Source organism: Carettochelys insculpta, chromosome 29 (genome assembly GCF_033958435.1).
Source record: "Carettochelys insculpta isolate YL-2023 chromosome 29, ASM3395843v1, whole genome shotgun sequence".
Lineage (NCBI taxonomy): Eukaryota > Metazoa > Chordata > Testudines > Carettochelyidae > Carettochelys > Carettochelys insculpta.
This window is the reverse complement of record NC_134165.1, coordinates 10870053-10892399: the sequence shown is the minus strand read 5'-3', so window position 1 is coordinate 10892399 and position 22347 is coordinate 10870053. Positions and strand designations below refer to the sequence as shown.

At 43.4% G+C, this 22347-nt stretch overlaps 1 protein-coding gene across 6 annotated transcripts in view; it reads right to left on the bottom strand.

The window, feature by feature from the left end:
- LOC142002936 (cyclic AMP-dependent transcription factor ATF-7) overlaps positions 1 to 20495 on the bottom strand; it is a 121003-nt gene extending 100508 nt beyond the window's left edge. For 4 of the 6 annotated variants that reach the window (XR_012642750.1, XM_074979449.1, XM_074979453.1 and 1 more), the window contains exon 1: positions 20383 to 20495. The gene's annotated coding sequence lies outside the window, so the exon portion shown is untranslated. Of the gene's footprint in view, positions 1 to 7086; positions 7189 to 20281; positions 20337 to 20382 lie in introns of those variants that run through there. The other 2 variants (XM_074979451.1, XM_074979450.1) reach the window with 2 other exon arrangements.
- Positions 20496 to 22347: the final 1852 nt, after the last annotated feature.

The window sequence follows — 22347 nt, the reverse complement described above, 5'->3', positions numbered from 1 at the left end:
GATACTGACCACACACTCCGTCATCTTATCAAAGCCATAAGTAAAGTTACACATACCCATGCACACACAACTCCTAAAAGACACATGCAATGACTAAGGTAACATCTACATATAGAAAGCTACAGCCATACTGATAAAGCTGTGCTGCTGCAGCACAACTGGTGAAGCCACAGTATGCAAGACATGGGAGACATTTCTCCAGTACTCATAAGAAAACAAAACAAAACAAAACAAAACAAAACAAAAAAAACTCACCTCCGCCAGCAGCAGAAGCTATGTCGGAGTTTTTCACACAAGTGCCTATATTGATGTAACTTATGTCACTTGGAGTGGGAGGTGTATTCGGACCCAAAATGACAAATTATATCAACACAGACTTTAGTGAAGACATAGCCTAAGTCTTCTGAGATAATGATAAATGAATGATTAAAATGAACTAATTGGCTATGTCTGTGACAAAGTTTCATCAACAACTTTGTTTTCTGGCACAACGGTACAGTCTGGCAACTCTGGTAGTAAAAGATTTGTCTACAGCTCCTGCCACTTTGAAAAGCTTCCTTGTAACCAGGGATGTGAAAGTTTAACCACTTAACTGGTAAGCTTCACCTGTGTAGGATGAGGCTTACCAGTTATGCTTAACCAGTAGGGGTGCAGCAGTCCCTGCCTGCCACGGGCAGGGGGCTGCTTCAACCAGGCAGCACCACTGCAGGCAGAGCCATACCAGCCAAAGCAGAGTATCCCCATTCACAGAAGCCCTGACGGGGGGCAGGGGGAGGAGAAGGAAGAGGGAGAGGGGGGCAGGGGACAAAGAATGACAGTCTGGAGAGGTCACTGGCTGGAGCAGCTCCTCTGCCAGACAGTACACTGTGACTGGGGCTGCTTTGGTCCACCTGTAGTACCCCGACCCACAGTGCTCCTGGGCTGGGCTCCTGAGGACAATGGCTGTCCCAGCCATGCTAGAGCCTCCCCACCACTACCTGCAGCAGGGCCGCAGGCAGGGACACTGCTGCTAAGCCAGTGTAGCCCTGGTCCCTGGCACACCACTTCGGCCCAGCTGATCAGCCCTGTCTGCAGCTAAATCAGCCTCCCCATACACCTCATCCCAACCCATGTAATCAGTTAAACTTAGTATAATCAATTAAACAGGATTTTATGTCCCTACATCTCATCAAATCTTCACTAAGAGCATCCTTCTCCCTCACATGCCTCAGTAGCCAGTCCTGATTTAGCTCTGTAGAACATTAGGTGATGAAAAATGCTCTAAAATAAAGCTACATTGTGGCACTGTACACTGTATTTGACTACTGTTTGTACAAGAATGGCTGGTGCCCACCAGTCTGATAAGGCTTAATTGTGACAGCCTAGGTCTCATTAAGGATGTGTCTACACTACCACCCTCCTTCGAAGGAAGGATGGTAATTAGGATGTTGAGAGTTTACTAATGAAGTGCTGCGCTGCATCCGCAGCACTTCATTAAGCAAATTCCCCCCCGTGGCAACTTCAAAGTTTTAAACTTCGAAATACTGGCTCGCGTCTAGGAGTAAAGGGACTTCGAAGTTGCCCCAGCCTTTCCAAGTACCAGCGGGTGAGCCACGGTTAGACATGAGCCCGTACTTCAAATTTTAAAACTTATAAGTTGCCACGGGGGCAGAATTTGCTTAATGACGTGCTGCGTATGCAGCACAGCACTTTATTAGTAAACTCCTAATTACCATCTTTCCTTCGAAGGAGGGTGGTAGTATACACAAGCCCTAAGTGTTTTTCTACATACAAAAACTGCACAGTTTTAACTAGACTTGTATAGCTGAAGCATTACAATGCTTCCTGAACGCATACGCAATTATAGACACAGGTACAACTTATTCCTGTAAATTTAGAGGACAAATAAAGCACTTGTCCACTCATATAAACATGGCTGTGCTAATGGCTGAAAAAGTTTCACTCTCTCATTATAGCAAACATCACACCCGTAACTGAAATTGTCATATCAATATAAAACTCTAGACTAGATAAACCGTAAAGACTCAACCTCATGCACTCCTGCTGTTGCAAGCTTTATCACTCAGCTAAGAATCGCAGTTTAATGTCAGAAGGGATCACCACATTATCTCGTCCGACTGCCTGTATGTCACGGCTCACTAACCACTCGTCACCACCAAACCCAGGGATGAGAATTAGACCAAAGTAGTACAGCTCTTAGGAGACTGTACTATTGCTTGCCACAGGCAAAGACCAAGTTATACCAAAGCCAGAGTCTGTGCCCCCAGTGGCAGAGAACAGATTAGGTGAGATGACCGAAACGATCCTACCACGTTACCTGTGCCCCATAGTCCAAAAGAAGGTGAAAAATTCTAAATAGTCAAGAGAGTCTGACTGGGGGAAATCCAATCCCAAATACGGAAAATCACTTAGACTTAATTGTGTGAGAAAGACCCACTGAGATTTCACCAGTTGGAAACAGCTGAAACAGAAGAAAGAGCTGTAAGAAATTTTAACAATTTTCCTTTTTCCTATGTGGGGCTGCGGGGAGGAAGAATGTGCTAAGAGTGAAATCTGGCCATAAATTAAACTAAGCCCTTCAAATGAGGGCACTCTGCAGGTAAAAGTGAGCTGAGAGGTTGTTTCGAATCAACCCAGATACACTTGTAAACGTCATTCCCTGTATCTCACGTTTATATGAGGCAATTCTAGCAACGATTACTTCTCAATAAAAAGTTGATGTTTTATTTTTGAGAATGAATGATGTAAGGCAGTTATTTTAATGTGAATATATGAGTAACTGCAGCATATAGGTCTAGGAACTGGGAGAACTGAAGGGAAATACAAGAAAAATGTAGCTGCTTAAATGCTGTATTGATGGAAGGGGCAGTTTAGAACAGAGGTCTGCAATTAACAGCACGAAGAGCCATTTTTTTCAAATTCAGTTGCAAAAAAAACCAAAAACAATACTTCAAGAGCCGCAATGAATGTGAATACTAGACAGTCCTTAATAAATAACATCCAACTGTACTTTTTGTCACCCGTTTTAAGACCAGTGCACACACAATGGTTTGTACCAGTCAGAAGGTTAAGTTACCCCCATCTTCAGGCTTTACCTGCCTCAGCCCCCAAATCTGCCACTCCCATCCCCAGGTTTAACCCCTCTCAGCCCCCAAACCCACCCCCAAACCCAGGTTTAACCCATCCCCACCAATCTGCCCCCCATCTCTAGTCTTTACCCTTCCAAAGAACTGTATCTGAGGAGAAGACTAGAAACTCCAGTTTGGAGTGCTCAACACAGACATCAGAGATCCTAAGGCACTTTTTCTAGGAAGCAGGAAGTTGACCAGGTGTCCTCAGCCAAAGTTTCCTGTCCTCATATTCTTTTCCAGAGTGCTGTGAACCAGCTCCCTCCCACAGAGGGTATATATGTGTATCACTATCATTGTACATAAACAGAATCTGGGGAACCTTAATGATGAAAGGCACCATGTACATACAAGATATTAAACATTCAATTAAATTTTAAGAAACAGGAATTAGGGAACAGCTGGGGAGGCGGAGAGAGACAGACATACACACTGGGAGAACAAGCAGAGCATTAGTGCTACCAGAGCAAAATACAGAGTAGAGTTTAGCCTGAGGAAGCCCCAACTGTACAATGTGCTTGCTTCTTCCTGTATTTTTGCAGGCCAGGTATTAGTAAGAACAAAGGATGTTAAGTAAAAAGTACTCTACAACAGAGCAGTTGCAATCAAGGCTGAAATTCATTGTGGACATCAGACAGGCAGGCAGGAACAGGTTCAGAGAAAAGGAATGGCTTAGATCAAACAAAAAGCTTTGAGCTTAAGCAAGCAACTGAGAGTTACACGTTAAAAAACAAAAACCTTTACACTGATATGCAGCTAAGCAGAAAACCTGTTTGCAGCTGTCCCAGACATGTTAACAGGCAACTCTTTCGGATAAAGGGTCTAAAGATTTTTTAAAAGTTGATTTTATTTAAAAAACAAACAAACAAAAAAACCAGGAGGCTGACTTCAACTATTGCAGAGACTCAACAGAACTCAATTGCCAGGAAAGCTGAGCTAGAAGTTGTGTTCTTACAACAATACCCACGTACAGCAACGAGGGGCCCTGTGGCACCTTACAGACTAACAGAAACATATGAGCATAAGCTTTTGTGGGCAAAGACCCACTTCGTCAGATGCAGGTAGTGGAAATTTGCAGAGGCAGGCATAAATAGGCAGGCCAGAGCAACGCTGGAGATAACGAGGTTAACTAGGTCAGGGAGGGTGAGGCCTACGACCAGCAGTTGATCTGGAGATGTGAACACCAAGAGAGGAGAAACTGTTAGTCTACAAGGTGCCACAGGACCCCTCATTGCTTTTTCAGATCCAGACTAACGCGGCTACTCCCTGATAAAGGGCAAGGTGGGTGAGGTGGATTGTGTGTTTTGTTTTTTTTTCTTTTTATTGGACAACTTCCCTCACCTTCTCTCTCTTATGTCCTGGGACAAACATGGCTACAACACAGCATTTCTACAGAAAATGCAATCCACCCAAGGTACTTTTCCTGGGATTTCTATAAAATGTAATTTGGTTACAGGTCTAAAAAAATCTATTTTATCTTTCTGATAAGTCATGTTCTCAGAACATAGTGATTTGGGTCTATGGCTCGCTACTCTATTACTGTAACATTAAACTAGCATGCCAGAAGCCTAAATGCGTAGACTGGCATCAGCTAAAGTCTATAAAAAGTTATATGGGATTAATTCTCAAACAAAATGAGTAGCAAGACTACCCCAGTTACTTTGCTGAGACCTGGGAGTCATGCCAACAACATTAATTACTTGACCCATGATAAAAACAAGTCTATAGAAATGCAAATGATGTTTTTCTTAGGCCATCCCCCAAGGAAAGAGAATATATTGCTGCTAGGAAGAACAGATAAAACCCACAACAAATGGGATTGTTATGACTAGAGAGAGTCTTCACTTCAGCATTTATACTCCATTTTAAGATACAAAGTTGTAGGTAGTTTTGCAGCAAATGCAGAACCCATGATCACCAACAGCAGTTGGAATCTGGTAAAAGTAAGACACAATGTAATTAAGGAAGAATTGCTCTGTAATAAGTGAGGAAAAACTAAAACAGACATTATGCTTTGCTAGCCAAACAAGGAAGAAGTGTAAGATTGACAGCTTGGGGAAGTGTCAAAAATAGTGAAAGATTTCCCACTACAACACAAGGAAGGAAACCTGTTGCTTTGAGGCAGTTCCAGAAGCACTTTTTGTTTTGTTTTTTAATATACTGATTAGCACATCTCAGCCTGAAGTTTTCTGAACGTTCAGCACTGAGTACTAGGGAGCAGTTTGAGAGATAAGAATGGTAACAGGCAAGGATCTACGAACAAAATACAGGATAAGTGACTGACAACCCTTTCTTGGGATTTACCCATCATTCTGTTCTTAGACCTCTTCATCATCACCATTTTGCTGGGGGTTAATATTATGCTACAATAATATTCAAAAGGACTGTAGCTCACCAAGACGTAGGTCAAATTTTTCAAAAGTACCCAACTCCAGTTTTCAAAAATGACTGAGCCACTTAGGCTATGCCTACACTAAAGCGATCTGTTCACAGAAGTTACTGTCGGAAGACATCTTCTGACAAAACTTCTGTTGACAGACTGCACCCAGACTGCCAAGCGGATCAAAATGAGCGAGCTGCTGTCGACAGAGCGCGGCTGGACTACCCAGCTGCTCTATCGGTAAAACAGCCAATCGGAAGCACAGCAGACAAGGTGGCCTGGTGTTCCGGAATCCCAATCTGTTGGCAAAAGGCACACTCCCCCACCCCCAGAACATGCAGACCAGCTTTCTGGTAACAGACCTCTGTGAAGAGAGGAGTTCTGCCTCATGGGGGAGTGGCAGAATGCTGTCGATGAAAGTGCTGCGTTTGGTTGATTTACTGACAAGAGAACACCTTGGGAATGTGGACGCTCCATGGGTTTTGTCAACAAAACTTCCTAATGTAGACATAGCCTTAGAAGCTGAAGGCCTGTGGACTTTCAGTGAAAGTTAGGCTCCTAAGTACTTATGACATTTTTAAAAAATGAGACAAGTTCTTTTGAAAACCTCACTGATGAGCTCTTCATGACAGATTTCCAAAAGGTGTTTCAGACATCTAAACATGCAGATTAGGCACTTTATGGAATTAGGTGGCTGTGATGAACAGGAATTTCTTGAAGTATTTTTATGACTCTGCCTATCACCTTGGGATAGCTACCCATTGTGGGGAAGGTGTCGGAGGGGTAGGAAACAGGAGTTCATTCTTTCCGTCTGACATGAGAGATCAGGTTAGCTATTTGAGACTAGAGACATGAGATTTCAGGGCTGGAACACAACAAATGGAAAAAAGTGGCCCAGCACACAAACAGAGTCACACCCAAAGGACTGGTCACATGATGGGCACAGACTGGACTGTGTGGATCTAAGAGGATGCCTAACCTACTTAGGTACTTTTAAAAATTTCACAAAGTACCTAAATATCTTTGTAAGTGACCATTCATCAATGGTGCACACCAAGAGACATCCTAAAAGTTTTTCTGGGCAAGAGTCCATTTCAGATCCAAAGGTAAATATGCATAGACCATTGCTACCAGTATGCTTTGAATTTAGAAGTATTTTGGGGTGTGGGGGAAGGAGTGGAAATGTTTGCTTTGTAACAAAAAAAAAATGTTCACCTGGGAAATAAAACTAAAAGCTAATGCTATGAAATCTGCTTCGGAGGCACAACAGTCTGCCACTTTATAAACTTGATATAGCAAACCCAACTGTATAAACTGGAATACTGGCAAGAAACTGGAGGTAAATCTCTGACAGCCACGTGGTATTTAACAAATCATTCCAAGCTACCCTATAATGCAGGGTGAATGCAAAGTCCAACTACTTCCCATTAAATTATGCCTTTCTGTGTGCATGGACAGAAATTGGTGCTCAGGAGCTCTGCTGCACAATGTTAATACCAGCTCCTCTCTGGCATGGGCCTGAAGAACTTGAATACCTTGCTCTCGTAAAATTGAGAATAAGGGTACATCTATACTTACCAGGAGATAGACATGCTGGTGGTTGATCTTCTGGGGGCTAAACTACACTTACCGGACGATCGACCGTGGTTCGGTCAATCTTCCAGAGTTTAATTTTGCTGCCTGTTAAGAGAAGGCAAAAATCAATCTATCTGGGTTTGTCCGTCAATCCCTGTACCCCACCCTATTGCATGGAGTAAGGGCATCAGCACGAGCCTAAAGAGACCCGATCTATACTACCTACATAAGTCAGTTCTGATATGTCAATTCTAGCTACGCTAATGGCATAGCTAGAGTTGTGTACCAGCAATTGACTTTCTATCCTAGCACAGATCTAGCCTGGGGTTTGATTTAGTGTGCCTAGAGGAGCCATGCTAAATCAAACTGCCATGGCACTGCAGTAGACCCTGGTACTTCTTGCACTCGTGAGGAGTAAGGGAAGTCAACAAGAGAATTTCTCCCATCAACTTTTTGCTGTGGGAAGGCAGCAAAAATCGGTTTTACGTATGTTCCCTCCAGCTACACAAGTCTCGTAGCTGGAGTTGCATATTTAAAAATCAATTTTATGTCCTAGTGCACCCATGGCCTAAGATGTGTTAGAGGTCACTCACTTCATTCTGAAATCACTGCCAGCAGGACGACGTTCCATGCCAGGAAAAGAATTCAGTTATCAAGTGGCCTAAAGGAAGCTTATAAAAGTAACAAATTAAAAGTCCAGAGTAGAAACTGGGTCCTGTTTAATGAGGATTGGAGGGGAGGGAAATGTTTAAGTTTAATCAATGCCCACATGCACCGTTGGTAATTATGAGCTGCAAAGAAATTCAACATATGTCAGTTTACAGAAGAGAAGACTTAGTGGTGAGTTAATAGCAACCTTCCACTTCCTGAAGGGGAGCTCTAAAGAGGAGGGTGAGAAACTGTTCTCAGTGATGTCAGATGGCAGAACAAGGAGTAAATGGTCTGAAGTTGAAGAGGGAGAGGTGTAGGTTAGATATTAGGAAAAACTGCTTCACCAGGAGGGTGGTGAAGCACTGGAATGCATTGCCTGGAGACGTGGTGGATTCTCCATCCCTCGAGGTTTTTAAGTCCCAGCTGGACAAGGTCCTGGCTGGAATGACTTAGTAGGGGTTGATCCTGCTGGAAGCAGGGGGCTGGACTAGATGAACTCCTGAGGTCCCTTCCAGCCCTATGATTCTGTGATTCTGTATTTAAGCCAAGATGAGAAAGAAACATTGACAGCATATTCAACAAAACAAGCTCCAGAGAAAGGAATATGTCCTCAAGATCCACTGCACCAGTCACATGAGGACTAGTTTACACTAGAAAAGCTTTGCATGTGATGCTATCTCAAATCCTCCTAACACAGACACAATTTAAACACTCAAGAGTGCTTTCACCAGTAAAGCTTTTACCACTTCCTTGATTAAATAAATTATGCTGGTCCAGCAACGAAGGGTCCTGTGGCACTTTATAGACTAACAGAAAAGTTTAGAGCATGAGCTTTCGTGAGTTAACTCACTTCTTCAGATGCTGCTACAGACTTCAGATGCTGCTACAGATCCAGACTAACACGGCTACCCCTCTGATACTATGCTGGTCCAAGCACTTCTTTGCCACTGAAGAGGGATCTATCCTAGAGGTTTTGCCAATATAAAAATATCATTAAAAATTACACCCCTAACCACCAAAAGACAACGTGGACCCAGCCTGTGTTACAACTTCAATGCTAGGGACAGAGCAAGATACTTGAAGGGTTAGTAAAAACCTTATTGGTACATCAAGGCATTAACTTAGAAAAGGGATGATGAATCAGGTACATAATCAGCACAGAGTAAGGACACTGAAAAATAAAAAAGATATAAGATTTTATTTTAAAATGTCATTTAGTAATTAAAGAAGCTGACAAAAGACAGAACAGGTAGCTGTCAAGTCACTGAGCATATCATAGAATCACAGGGCTAGAAGCGACCTCAGGAGTCCAGCCTCCAGTAAAGACAATCTTCACCCCAGGTGGGACATGAACCCCCAATTCCTGACTTAGGCAGCCAATCAATGCCTGATCCATAGGTATTGATATATCTGCCAGCTAGGATGATCTGGACACCCACAGTCTCCAGGGGACACATACTAATCATAGTAAAAAATCATAAGAAACTGATCTGCAGTGGAGGTACATGGCTAAACAGTTTGCAAGGCGTCCTACATGTACCTCACCTCACAAGTTCAATGTTTTAAAGCCATAGGCATTCCAACCTGGTCTCAAGTCAAAAGCACAGATCCCAATGGCAAAAATCCAGGAAGATAAACAATTACTACTCTCCAAATTCCTACCAGGGAGTCAGGTAGGAATTATTAATTAATTGCCTAGAGTAATTTATTTTGATTTTTAATGTAAAAAGGCACTATCAAAAGATTCTAGAGCCTTTGATAATATTAAAAAAGGACCAATCTTAAAAACACCAAGTTGGCATTGTCCTCAAACCACAAGTAGAAAGACCAACACTTGTCCCCACTAATGAATGCACAATATGTGTTCCTGACCCCCTTCCTAAAAGCTAGCAAAAGAAAAAGAAAGACTTTGCAGCATGCTTGCCTGGAGATGAACAGATTCATGGTATTTCAGAGCAGGGACAAGAAGCACATGGGAAAAGCGTGAACTCCAAATCTCCAAACAGTTCACAGAGCATGCCCTGCCAGCAGCTCCCTCTCCATTAAACTGAGGTGGGCTCCCGCAGTTTGCAGATATGCCAGTATGGCAAAAGTCAAAAAGGAGCTTTGTATGTAGACTTTTACAGGTCAAAACCAGCACTTTAACCATAAACCTACAGAAAGTACAATTCACAGAATGTTGGTGTCAAGCACAGGTCTGCCAACTTTCTACTCAGGCAAAACTGCCCTGCTTGTCCTGCTCCCTGCCCCACCTCTTCTCTGAGACCTCACCCATATCCCCATCCCTTTTCCAAGACCCCTCCCCCATTCATTCCACACATGGGACTCGCTCCCTTCAATTTTATTTTCACAAGGCTGGCTCAGGGCACTGGGGTAGGGCACAGAATGAGGAGTTCAGCATGCAGAAGGGGCCTCCAGGCTGGGATCAAAAGATCTGGAGGCAAGAGGGTTAAGGTGCAGAAGCAGGACTCTGGGGTACTGGATCTGGGCATAGCTTTCCTCAAGCAGCTCCTAAAAGCAGTGGCATGTCCCCCCTCCAGTTCCTATATGAAGGCCTGGCCAGGTGGCTCTGTGTACCACCTTGTCCAAAGGTGCTACCTCCACTGCTCCCATTGGCTAGGAACCACAGCCAATGGAAGCAGTAAGGGCAGTATTTGGGGCACCATAAAAGCTAGAGAGGGGGACACACCAGCTGCTTCCTGGGAGCCACATGGAGGCTAGCAGGAAGCCTGTCAGCCCCACTGTACGGAAACAGCAACTGGACAGTCAACAGCCTTGACAGCAGTGTTGACGGAAGCCACCAAGATCCCTTTTCAGCTGGGTATTATGCTAAAGGGAGAGAGCTCTCCCACCGTCATCAAACGAGCTCAACAAGCAGCAGTAATGGTATAAGCAGGAAAGCGCTTCCTGTCGACTTAGAACTTATGCTGGCAAAACCCATGTCACTTGGAGGGGGAAGGATCAGACCCCTGAAGGGCAGAAGTTTTTCTGACATATATGCTAGTGTAGACACGACCTTGGGCACTTAGGAGCCCAAGTCTCAGTGAAACTCAACAGGACTGAGGCTAATGTCTACCCTACCTTATTGTCATCCTAGCCAACCACTTACCCACGCTTATGGTGGCAAAACCCATGTCACTCCGGGGTGTAGGGGAAAACACACCACACCCTACGTACTACATAAGTTAAGATTCCATAAATGGAAGCGTGTAAATGCTATGTTGGCAGAAGAGCTTCTCCTGCCACACAGCTACTTGCACTCATTGGGGGTGCTCTCCCCTGTCAGCCTAGAGCCGCTATACAGGGGATCTTATGCACAGCTGCATTGGTCCAGCTGTGCCGCTGTAAGTTTTTTTTTTGGTGGACGTAACCTGAGTCTCCTCAGAAACCTTTGAAAACAGGACTTTGGTTGCTCAGTCACTTAGAGTACCCCTGCACAGCAACTAGACATCCATGGCTGGCCTGTGTTACCAGCTCCGGCTTGCAGGGCTCAGGCTGAGGAGCTGTTTTATTGCTATGCAGACTTCTGTGGTTTGATGTAGCCCAGGCTTTGGGAACCTCTCAGTTTGCAGGGTCCTGGAGCTAAAGCTCCAGCCCAACCCTGGAAGTCTACACAGCCCAGCAACCTAAGCCCTACAAAACTGAGTTGTCTGACATGGACCAGCCTGCGGTGCAGACATACCCTTAAAAGTCTTTTAAAATGCTACCTCAGACTCTTCCCTTTAGATAGATCCATCTGTGCCTTAGCTGTTAGGAAGGGTAAAAGCAAGGTTTTGCTTAAAAAGTAGAGGCTCCCCATGATGCGCTACAGTTCTAAGGATTTATTGCACAAAACTACTGTTAAACATCAGATCTGAAAGCACAGTACCTAGACTTAAGCAAGGCCTTGAGGCAATTGTATGTGTGTGAATATTAAGTGAAAATGTGTTTCCCCCAACCAAAACATTGCCTGTTTTTATTTATACCATACATGGTCATTTATACTTATTCAGCATCCAAAGAGCAAGCATATATTTTACAATGGGATTCTTTTATGCATGGGGAAATAAGTGATCACAGACAAGTGCAAGAAGTGCTCATATATAAACAAAGCAATGCCTTAGAGGCCAGGTTTGTTGATTAATGTGTTAAACAACTGCTGCAGCTCACATAAGAACTTACTACATTTTAGCAGGGAGCAAAGTGATTACTGTTATAGGGGATTTGGAATCCATATGGATGAAAGGCACTATGTAAGTGAGATAACAGCTTACAGATCAAACTCACAAGTTCCAAAGTTGTGTTATTCATGGACAGATTCAAAACAAAAGACAAAAAACAGACTGGTGAAGAAATACACAACATAAATTATTCATTGAACTTCCAGTTAAAAATCATTGACCAAAATTCTCAAACGTCAATGTCTTACAAAAATATGCATACCTGTACCAGATCTCATTGGACTATCAAAATTACCTCAAATTATTAAAACTGACAATTTAAAATTTTGTTTATGCTTCACTGTTCACTTTTTAAACTTTACTCAGTTTAAAAATAGATTGTTGAGTCTAATTCTATTTACATTTGTAACTGTGCATTGGGAAAACATTACTGACGTTTGGAAAAAGCAAAATATTTGTATGTGGTTGGTAAGAGATGCACACCACTCCTGGCTTTAAACAGTAAATCCCAGACCTAAATAGACGGTACAGTCTATAACTGGAGTCAGATTTCATAGATCAGGAATTAAGTATTTTACATGATCAGAGAGGTGGTCGTGTTAGTCTGTATCTTCAAAAACAACAAGTCCTGTGGCACCTTATCGAGTAACAGATATTTTGGAGCATATGCTTTTGTAGGCAAAGACCCACTCTGTCACATGCATAAGACAGGACTTCTTGTTGTTCATTTTACATTAGTAAATCTTACATCTATCTAGATGCCACAAGTGACATTTAGTGTTATAACTGGACTTCACCTGCCTCTTTTCAATTCAATTTAAAAATCACCATCTTTCAATATTTGATCTAGGCTATACATCTCAAACAGAAGATGTTGAGCACACCTGAACTTTTCAGATTCCAGTACTATAAGTAAGGCAACAAGGGCGAAACTTTTAAATTTATTAGAAGCATATTAGTTATCAAGCTTTTCCTGCCTAAATATGCATATTTCAACCCCAAAATGGTACCATTAAATACTTCTACAGTGTAACCCTGACTATCCGACCCTTAAATACACAAAACAGCATTATGTCTCATCTACTACAGTGGAAATTCTCCCAAACATACTATACCTCGGTTATCTGAAATTATTCAACATCGCCCAGTGCAGTAAGAATTAAGATTGTAGTGTAGTAGGTTTTTATTTTTGCAGCCATAAGTGAAAGCTTCTGCTATTAGACAAAAGCTTATGTTCTACCCACACTACAGAGCCTATGCCAGCACACACACTAATGCAGATGCATTATACACCAAGCCAACAAGTTTTTCTGCCAGTGTAGAAACACCCCTCCCTAAGCTACATTAGCTGTGCCAACAGAAGTCTTCTTCTGTGAGAATAGCTGTGCCTACACTGGGAATTTTGTTGGCACAGCTCTGTCTCTCGGGACTGTGTTTTTTCACATCCCTGATCAACATAACTGTGCCAATATAAATTTTAAGTGCACGCTAGGCTTTAGGCAGCTATTTTTATTTTTTTTAACTGACAGCATTACGCAGAACAGAGGCTTTACCAATGGAGCTAAAAATATTCTTTGTGAGCATGATAAGCTAGCGAAGCTGGCAGAACTAACTTTCAACAACATAACAAATCCTGGGTTTATGGGAGTACACCCTCAAAATACAAGAAAAAGGTGAGTCTCCCCACAACCCTTTTTCAGACTCCATTCCTAACAGGTATTTCAGATAAATAAGCCTGAACTTTTCTTGAGCAGGACTCAACGCTGTATTAGGTTTTATTCAATATACCCCTCTTGCCTCAAGCAGTACTAACTGGAAGATATGAACTGAAAGTTTACAGTGAATAAGAATACCAGCGGCTAATGTGGCCTGTAACTGGTAGAGAGCTTCTGTTTACTCTCATGAATCAGCCTGTAATGGCTGGCAGCAGCACTTTGCCACCAATTTATTCTTTTATGTAAGGGTGGGACAGCAGAGCTACATTCCAGACTACTAAAAGAGCTGCATCTCCTCTGTGAAACATGAGCTGAGGCTCTACTTGCTATCTGTAATCCGTAACCATAACTCCTTGCCACCTGTAGGGAACTTCAGCACACTCTGAGGATTCAACAGTGTGTTGCTCCTCTTAAGTTCTCTGACTTGTAACAAGTCATTTGGGGCCTGCAGTGCCGACCCGTATTCCATCCCACAGTGACCGGAACACGTGGCTTCAGAGAATGCTGCAAGAAACTCCACAATGGATAGTTATGGAATAGGGAGAAATACAGACAATAGTTTTAGAGCAAAAGCCATTTCTTTCTCAGAACAACTAGGGACTAACTACACGAAAGCAAAGTGTTACCTATTAACATTTCACAACTACTCCAACTTTGTGCATTTAAAAATAAGAGGCATGAACTTTAATGCACTTTAGAGAGGAGACTCTGATGCGAGTAGTGCCGATAGCTGAGGAGCTAGCACTGTAAAACAGTGTCCTCTATAGTGACTTATTTCCCTTCTGCGAAAAAAAACAAAAAAAAAGCTGCTGCTAAGGAGTGGTCTACACATAACTTTGCATCACTTTTGTTAAACAGGCACAAATCTTCATGCAGACCCTTAGGCCTGGTCTACACCTAAAACTTTGGTTGACCTAGCTACATAGCTCAGAGATGTGGAAAACTGTGTCTATGTGAAGTAGGTAAATTGACTTAATCCCCGCTCTTGGTGCGGTTAGGTCAATGGAAGAATTCATCCTTCCAACCTAGCTAAAGCCTCTTAGAGAGGTAGGTTAACTATGAAAAAGCCTCTTCCTTGAATGTAGGAAACATGTACACTATGGTGCTACAGCAACAACAGAAGCAGTTATGCTCATGTAGTGAAGATTCAATCTTAGTTCTGTGTAGTTCAACCTGATCTTAAGCAATTTAAGGTACAGGCTGAACCTGCCTAATCCAGCACCTTCAGGACCTGACCGGTGCTGGACAAGAGAATTTGCTGCACCACGGGAGGTCAATATTATCTAGCAGCATTAACAACACTTCTGCTACTTACTGGGCTCTTAGAAGACGTTTAGGGGTAAATTACAGCTAAACAACAGTGAAGAACACTGAGAACCAGGACTGGTGACTGTAAAACCTTATGGGACCACACGTAACTTGGCCACACCCATAAGTGGTCATCCAGCTAGCTAAAATCATGGCAGATTACAGATGTTGCCAGACAAGAGAATTCCAGATTAGAGAGGTTCAATTTATACCACAGGTGTCCACACACCTTTCGCACTGATTTAACTCAGTTTGTTTAAAAAGAGAAAAAAAGAAATTACACCCTTATTAAACCAGAGCAACTCCATGCAAAACTAGGTCTGAAATAATTAAGGCTACTCTATGCACAATCAGGGGAAATGGGGAAAAGCAGAACAAAGAGGCCACTGATTCACTGGCGATTGTTAAACTGACACATCATGGGAAATATGTCAGCAATACAGAAGTTCAACACAGATGTTATGATCCAAGGTTTTAACAACAAACACTAATAGCTACCTGCAGTTTCTAGCATTTTGTCCAAGGAAATGAGAGTACTACTGAAATTTGAATTGAGAATTGAGTCTACTTATTATATCAGGAGTTTCTCCAAAGCAAAAAAAAAGAAAAAGGAATTACCTGCAGAGTTAAAAAGAATTCAGTGAGGGCAGAAGAGATGGAACATCTATGGAAAAATTAGGTCCCTGAGGCTAGACTGTCAAAAGAACTCACCAACCAGCAGCTACCACTGGATGTCACTCTTTAAAATATGTCTAATTCATTTAAATGCCTAAATGGGATAAGAGCACTTCTGAAAGTATGGGTCAAGCATCTTCCTCTGGAAAAATTCAAGCGTTAATGAAAAACAAGTAGCATCTAAAGCCAAAATATCACACAGAAATCTATTTTTCGCATCATTCCAATACGGAATCCAAATACCACAACCCGCAGCTAAATATGTTGCGCATACATGCCATACCAGGGTCTGCAGAATGACACATTCTTAAAAGTTCTCCTGAGAAAATTAAAAACTTTTTACCATGAAGAGGCATCTACAGAACGTGAACCAGGAAGTCCCAAATGGCTGCAAAGTCTAATCAGCGCTACATTTTTTCAGAAAAAAATACTACTGATCGCTGAGAACTTCCTCCGCTGACCAACGGGAAAATTCACAGTCTACCTTCTACAGCTCAAAGGAGGTTGGGAAAACTTGTGTGTTTATTTCACGCAACTGTCCCCTGATGGCACTTCAACTCTTAAATTTCCACAACTTTTCGAGCAACAAGTAGATAGAGAGTTAAAATATTTCCTATATCCCAGCCTGGGAACCTCAGATTCTAGTCAACCCATTTTGCACGTTCTGGAATTACCCTAGGATACATTTACATTATCAAGATCGACCCTCTTAGGGCTCATCTTCTGGTGTTTGATTTTGCACGTCTAGCATGGACTCACAAAACTGACCTCTCAGGGGTTGCAGTCGGCCCCTTTACTTCTCACAAGGGAGGTCGATGGGAGAAATTCTCCTGTCAACCGTCGCCAGTAGTGACGGCCAATTTAGCTGAGTGCAAATATGTTAATTCTAGCTACACAACTGCTGTAATTAGACTTGTTTATCTGTGGACAACGTACTTGACTAGTGTAGATGTAGCTCAGCCTTCCCAATCACCACCTGGAGTCATAGCACGATTTGAAAGTAAAGAAATCCGATAAAAAAGAAATTTGATTTTTAAATGGATTGTTTTATTTTTCTATTTAAAAACGTTTAAAAGCAACATTTCCAATGTCAGTCTGCATTCACTGAACCTTTCACCTGACATACGATTCTCAAATCACTTCACAAAGGTGTTAAAACTATTCTACTTATGGGAAACTGGGGCACCGAAAGGTTAAAGAAGTTGTCCACTATCACACTGATAGAGTGACAAAGCCAGAAAAGAGAACCCGTGAGTCTAACCCCTAGTTCCTATTCTAAATACTCAACACTCCCTCCATATCATGCTTACATTTTTGAATTTATAATCAGGTGTCACAAAAACTAAAATTGCTGTACACCACTATAATCATTTAAATTGACAACACACATCAGTTCAGCATGTAGCTACTCAATACTATGTGAACTGCAGATCTCTGAGATCATCATCATGGCAGGAGTCGTGCCACGTGCATTTTACAGCACTTCCAAATTAGCTTCATAAGAACACCCTCACATTCACTAACTACAGTGTTTCAAACAGGTTTTTGAAAGGTGAATGATAACTGCAATGTATCAAGCTGGATTCAGCACCAGGAGGACCACTGCTGAGTCAAGACGAAGTTCATTTTCTATTTGACATCTTAATACATTAAGGAGTCAGGCTTGGTCTTGCTTTGAGCAGCAGGCCAGTCTCTATGACCCCCTGAGGTCTCTTCAAGCCCTAGGATTCTATGTAGACTATTGCACAGGAAGAAAAAGAAATCAGAGCATTAAAGAAACTCAGAGATACGTAAATTTGGAGGAGTTGCAAGCACCAGGGAGGAATGAGAAACAGTAAGAAAAACAGAAATATTGGAAATAAGGGCACAAAACATCTGCATTAAAGAAATTAAACTTAAAATGAATTTAATATTTGGGGGAATGTGAACCAGATCATTGGTGGAGGGAAGAAGCGGACAGTGAATTAGACATGAACATGTAATGTGATAAGGGGAAAAATGTGAGTCAGGGCTATACACAAAGCAAAGAGGTTATGTCCTGATCTCTAAACTCTGCTGTGAATTGTGTTCATATCTAAACAATCCAATTATCTGCACTCACCCCTGACCAACATGAAAGTGTTTAGGAGAAAAACAGTGGTAGGGACTAATTTGTTAAAAAAGATTAAAGTACCTATGTGGATAATTTGACTAACAACTAAAACGAACTCATTGTATTTTCAAATAATTTTAGGCAGTGAATGCCAATGAGGGAGAAAGAACATTGTACAAGTAGGTACAGGTTGAACTTGAAAACTGAACAAATCTTTGTAATTCAATTGTCTTTCAGGTTTTATAAACTAAGATTCTGTGAACTGGATAGATTCATCCAATGCCTGTTTGTTCATTGTTCTGAAACAGAAAAACTGGTATTCCATCTATCCACTCCCAATTAAGATTCTGGGATTAGAAATAATTCATCCAAATGAAGAATCATCTCTATGAAAGAAGCGACTGCAGACAGGAGGACATGATTAACTAACTCAATAAACTTTCCATCTGCATTTCTAGTGTGGAACTTCCATCAGTTCAACCTTCTTTTTAGACATTAATATAAAAAAAAGCACTTCAGTGATGGTTAAACTACAGCTATGAAACTGTCTATGGCTGGCCAGAACGATAAATGGGTAATATGTATTCATACGATAGCAGTCAAATACGACTTTTTAAAATAAAAAGAGAAAGGAAGTTAACAGTGCTAATAACCAGATTCCAACTTCGGTGATTATGTTCCACATCCCTAAAATTTCCTTTGTGTTTGAAAGATGAAGTGATTATGAATATTTAATTTGTGTCAAATCATTGTTTTACGGAACTGGTGGTTCAGAATAGCTTCTGGATTCCAGGCCTTAGGTCAGGGATGAGCAAAGTGGGGGGCAGGTCCCCAAAGGGTGTGTGTGTGTGTGAAGTTTTGAAAGGGGGACGCAAAATGATTGGCTGCTTGGTCTCAGGCTCACCCATCTCACTAAAAATACTGAAATGTTACTTCTTTATGTATGTGTATTCACATTTCTATACCAATTACTAACATTCTACATATGTATTTTCTTCCATGTGCTGAAAGTGTTCTTTTTTTCATACAAACATAACTGAAATTTCCATCAATTCAGATTACATTTGACAGGTTGACGGGGTGGGGGTGGGGGTGGGGGGGGCAAAGCTGCTAATTGCAGGGACAGAACGGGGGGGGGGGGGGGACTCCACGTAAAAAGTCTGTTCACCTCTGCCTTAGGTAACTATATTTAAGTGAATGGCTGATAACTATATTCATACAGCTTGTAAAGCACCATGCAATCCTTTTGGACAGTCTTGTTAACAATTTGCTTGATGCTGTAACCTGACAAACAGAAATAAGCCCTATCTCAGTGAAGACAATAATAAGAAAAAACAAGCTGAGGAACCCAGAAAAAAATATTCATTTTTATTAAGTCATTCACAAAAAAAAAAAAAAAAGTCTGTAGAAGGTAACTAGTTGGCAAATCAGGACAGAGGTAGCATTTCTTGACAAACGTATAGTTAGGAGAATGGAAAGAGGAAGGATGGCATTGATAGTCCAACGGTATATCATGAAAGGTGCAAATTACAGCAGAGTCCATTTTTGAAAATTTAAGTTTATTTGATTAACCTATTTCAATTTTTCATGAAAAAACATACTTGTTCACACGTATAACAGTTCATGTAAAAAAGTAATCTGTTGGTCTTTTTCTTTTAGGGTAAGGAGCAGAAATGGGGCCCAATTAAACCAATTAATTTTAGTAATTAAAAAAACCCTTTTGACACATGAACAAGCTAGTTTCTAGTTAGAACTATTAACCATTTACTTATTATACCTCAGCATGTAAGTGAAAGGAACAATTGTGCAGTAAGGAATTAAACCGCCATTGCTTCATCAAGTTCTCAGAAAGTTTGGGCTCCCAAAGACTAACAGGGAAAAAACAGCAATTCTTTAAGAAACTACATATACAAGATAATCTTTAAATCGCACTAAGTTTTTACTCTACTGATGTTCAGCGTGGCCGATTTAACTTGGCAGGGAGCGTGGGGGCGGGTATCAAATGGTAACTCTCCAGTGGTGGCCTGTTAAAGGGTGGCTCTCACATCTGTTCTCAGCGGGGCCAACCCCACTCCCATCAAGCAGTTTTTGAGCCACCCCACTCCACAATCCCAGGAGCCCCCCACCCCCAGCCACAATCTCCCTACCCCACACGTTTAACTAGGGAGCCCCAGGCCCTTTCCCAGGGCAGAATCTCGCTGCTGCACGAGAGGCCTCTCCACAGCCCCCTGCTGAGCCAGAAGGGCCCTGCTGCCTCGGGCCCCCTGGTACCCCCCAAACACACAGCTCAGACCCCTTCCCGTAAGGGGGGGGGCTCACAACCCCCAAACCAGAGCCCTCTGCCCCCCGCCCAGGCACCCACGTCCCCTCAGGAACAGACATTTTCACCACTCCCTGCCCCCCCCCCGCCGCCCTCGGCTGGGCCCCTCCCCCAACCAGCCACCGCCCGGGCCCCTCCGAGCCTCCAGCAACCCTGAGTCCCGCCCACCCCGAAGGGAGGCGGGCGTATTCCACACGACTCCCCGACGCTGTTGGTTACACGCGCGTCACTCCACGCCCCACAGCGCTCCGATTGGCTGAAGAGACTTGACACTCACAAAAGAGGCGGGTACTCTCAAGAACAGTCGGGGAGATGGGGGGGGGGCTCAGCGTCTACTCAGGGCCGCTGGAGACTAGGGACAGCGGGAGCTTCGCTCACCTCCGGGCCCGGGAGGGACAACTGGGTTGCTTCAAGTCCGCGCCTCCGCCTCGCGCTGGCGATGAAATCTCGGACCGCCTCCGTCCCTTCTCCAACTGGCCCTAGGACTCGCGCTGGGTAGCCCCTCCCTCACGGTCTCCGCGAGAAGTTCTCGCGAGACTTCCTGAGGGGCGGGGCATGGGACAGAGCGAACCAATCATGAGCCAGGATGGAGGCGAAAGAGGAGGGGCGGGGCGTTCTAGCGGAGGTGGGTGGAACGAGCTCGTGTTCTCGGCCTGCCTTTCGGGGAGCGGCGCGTCAGTGGGGACGGGCTGCAGCTGAGACATACCCCCACCAGTGAGGGGACAGTGACAGAGCCCCCCCCAGCTCCACCGTCCGGGGGGAGAGTGACAGAGCCCCCCTCAACTCCACCTTGCAGGGGGGACAGTGTCAGAGCCCACCCCAGCACCACCTTCCAGGGGGACAGTGACAGAGCCCCCCTCAACTCCACCTTCCAGGGGGACAGTGACAGAACCCCCCTCAACTCCACCTTGCAGGGGGACAGTGACAGAGCCCACCCCAGCACCACCTTCCAGGGGGACAGTGACAGAGCCCACCCCAGCACCACCTTCCAGGGGGGGACAGTGACAGAGCCCAGCCCAGCACCACCTTCCAGGGGGACAATGACAGAACCCCCCTCACCTTCACCTTGCAGGGGGATGATGACAGAGCTCACCCCAGCTCCCCCGTCCAGGGGGGACAGTGACAGAGCTCCAACCCCACCATCACCTTTCAGGGGGGACAGTGACAGAGCTCCCCGCCACTGCCACCTTTCAGGGGGGACAGTGACAGAGCTCCCCCCACCTTCGCCTTCCAGGGAGGACAGTGACAGACACCCCACCCCCATCCCCTACTACTGAGGGGACACTGACAGAGAGGTAGCTGTGTTAGTCTGTATTCTACCAAAACAACAAACCAGTCATGTAGCAATTTAAAGAATGACAAAATAATTTATTAGATGATGAGCTTTCATCGGACAGACCCACTTCTTTAGATCTACAGCCTTACCAGAACAGACTCAATATATAAAGCACAGAGGTCCAAAAGTTGTTATCTAGGTTGGCAAATCAGAAGGGCGGGGGTATGAGATGGGGAAGTTGAGAGTTTGATAAAACATCAAAGTATGGAAACGAGGCTTTATAATGGGTCAGGTAATTGCTGTCCCTGTTCAAATCACATGTTAATGTGTCAAATTTGAACATGAATGTTAGTTCTGAGCGTTCTCTCTGTCGACGGTTGTTAAAGTGCCTTTTCAGTAGAACACAAACTTTCAGATCTTTAACATAATGACCCACTGCATTAAAGTGCTGACTGACAGGCTTTGTGTATTTGGAGTCTTTTTGATGTCTGTTCTATGTCCACTCATCGAAAACTGTTTGCAGTCTGTCCTATATACATGGTGTGTGGACATTGTTGCCACGTGATGGCATACATGATGTTAGCGGAGGAACAGGAGAAAGTGCCTGTGATTCTGTAATTAACATGGTTAGGTCCAGTGATGGTATCTCCAGAATAGATATGTGAACAAAGTTGCCACCGGGTTTTGTTGCAAGAAAAAGTTCCAGGTTTAGTATTTCTGTGGTGTAACCTGTGGTTGCTCATGAGAATCCTCATGAGGTTGGGAGGTTGTCTATAGGAAAGAACAGGCCTGTTCACCTAGACTTAGCATGTGTGGCATCATGATTTAGGATAGGTTGTAGGTCTTTCATGGTGCATTGCGGTGGTTTGAGTTGGGCGCCGTAGGTGATGATCAGTGTTCTATTATTGGTTTGTTTGGGCCTAACTTGGAGTAGTTGGTTTCTGGGTGTTCGTCTTGCCCTGTCAATTTGTTTTTGTTTTTTTTTTTAACTTCTCCTGGTAGGTAATTCAGGTTTGTGAATGTTTGGTGGAGATCTTGTAGTTTTCAGTCTGTCAGTAGGATCAGAG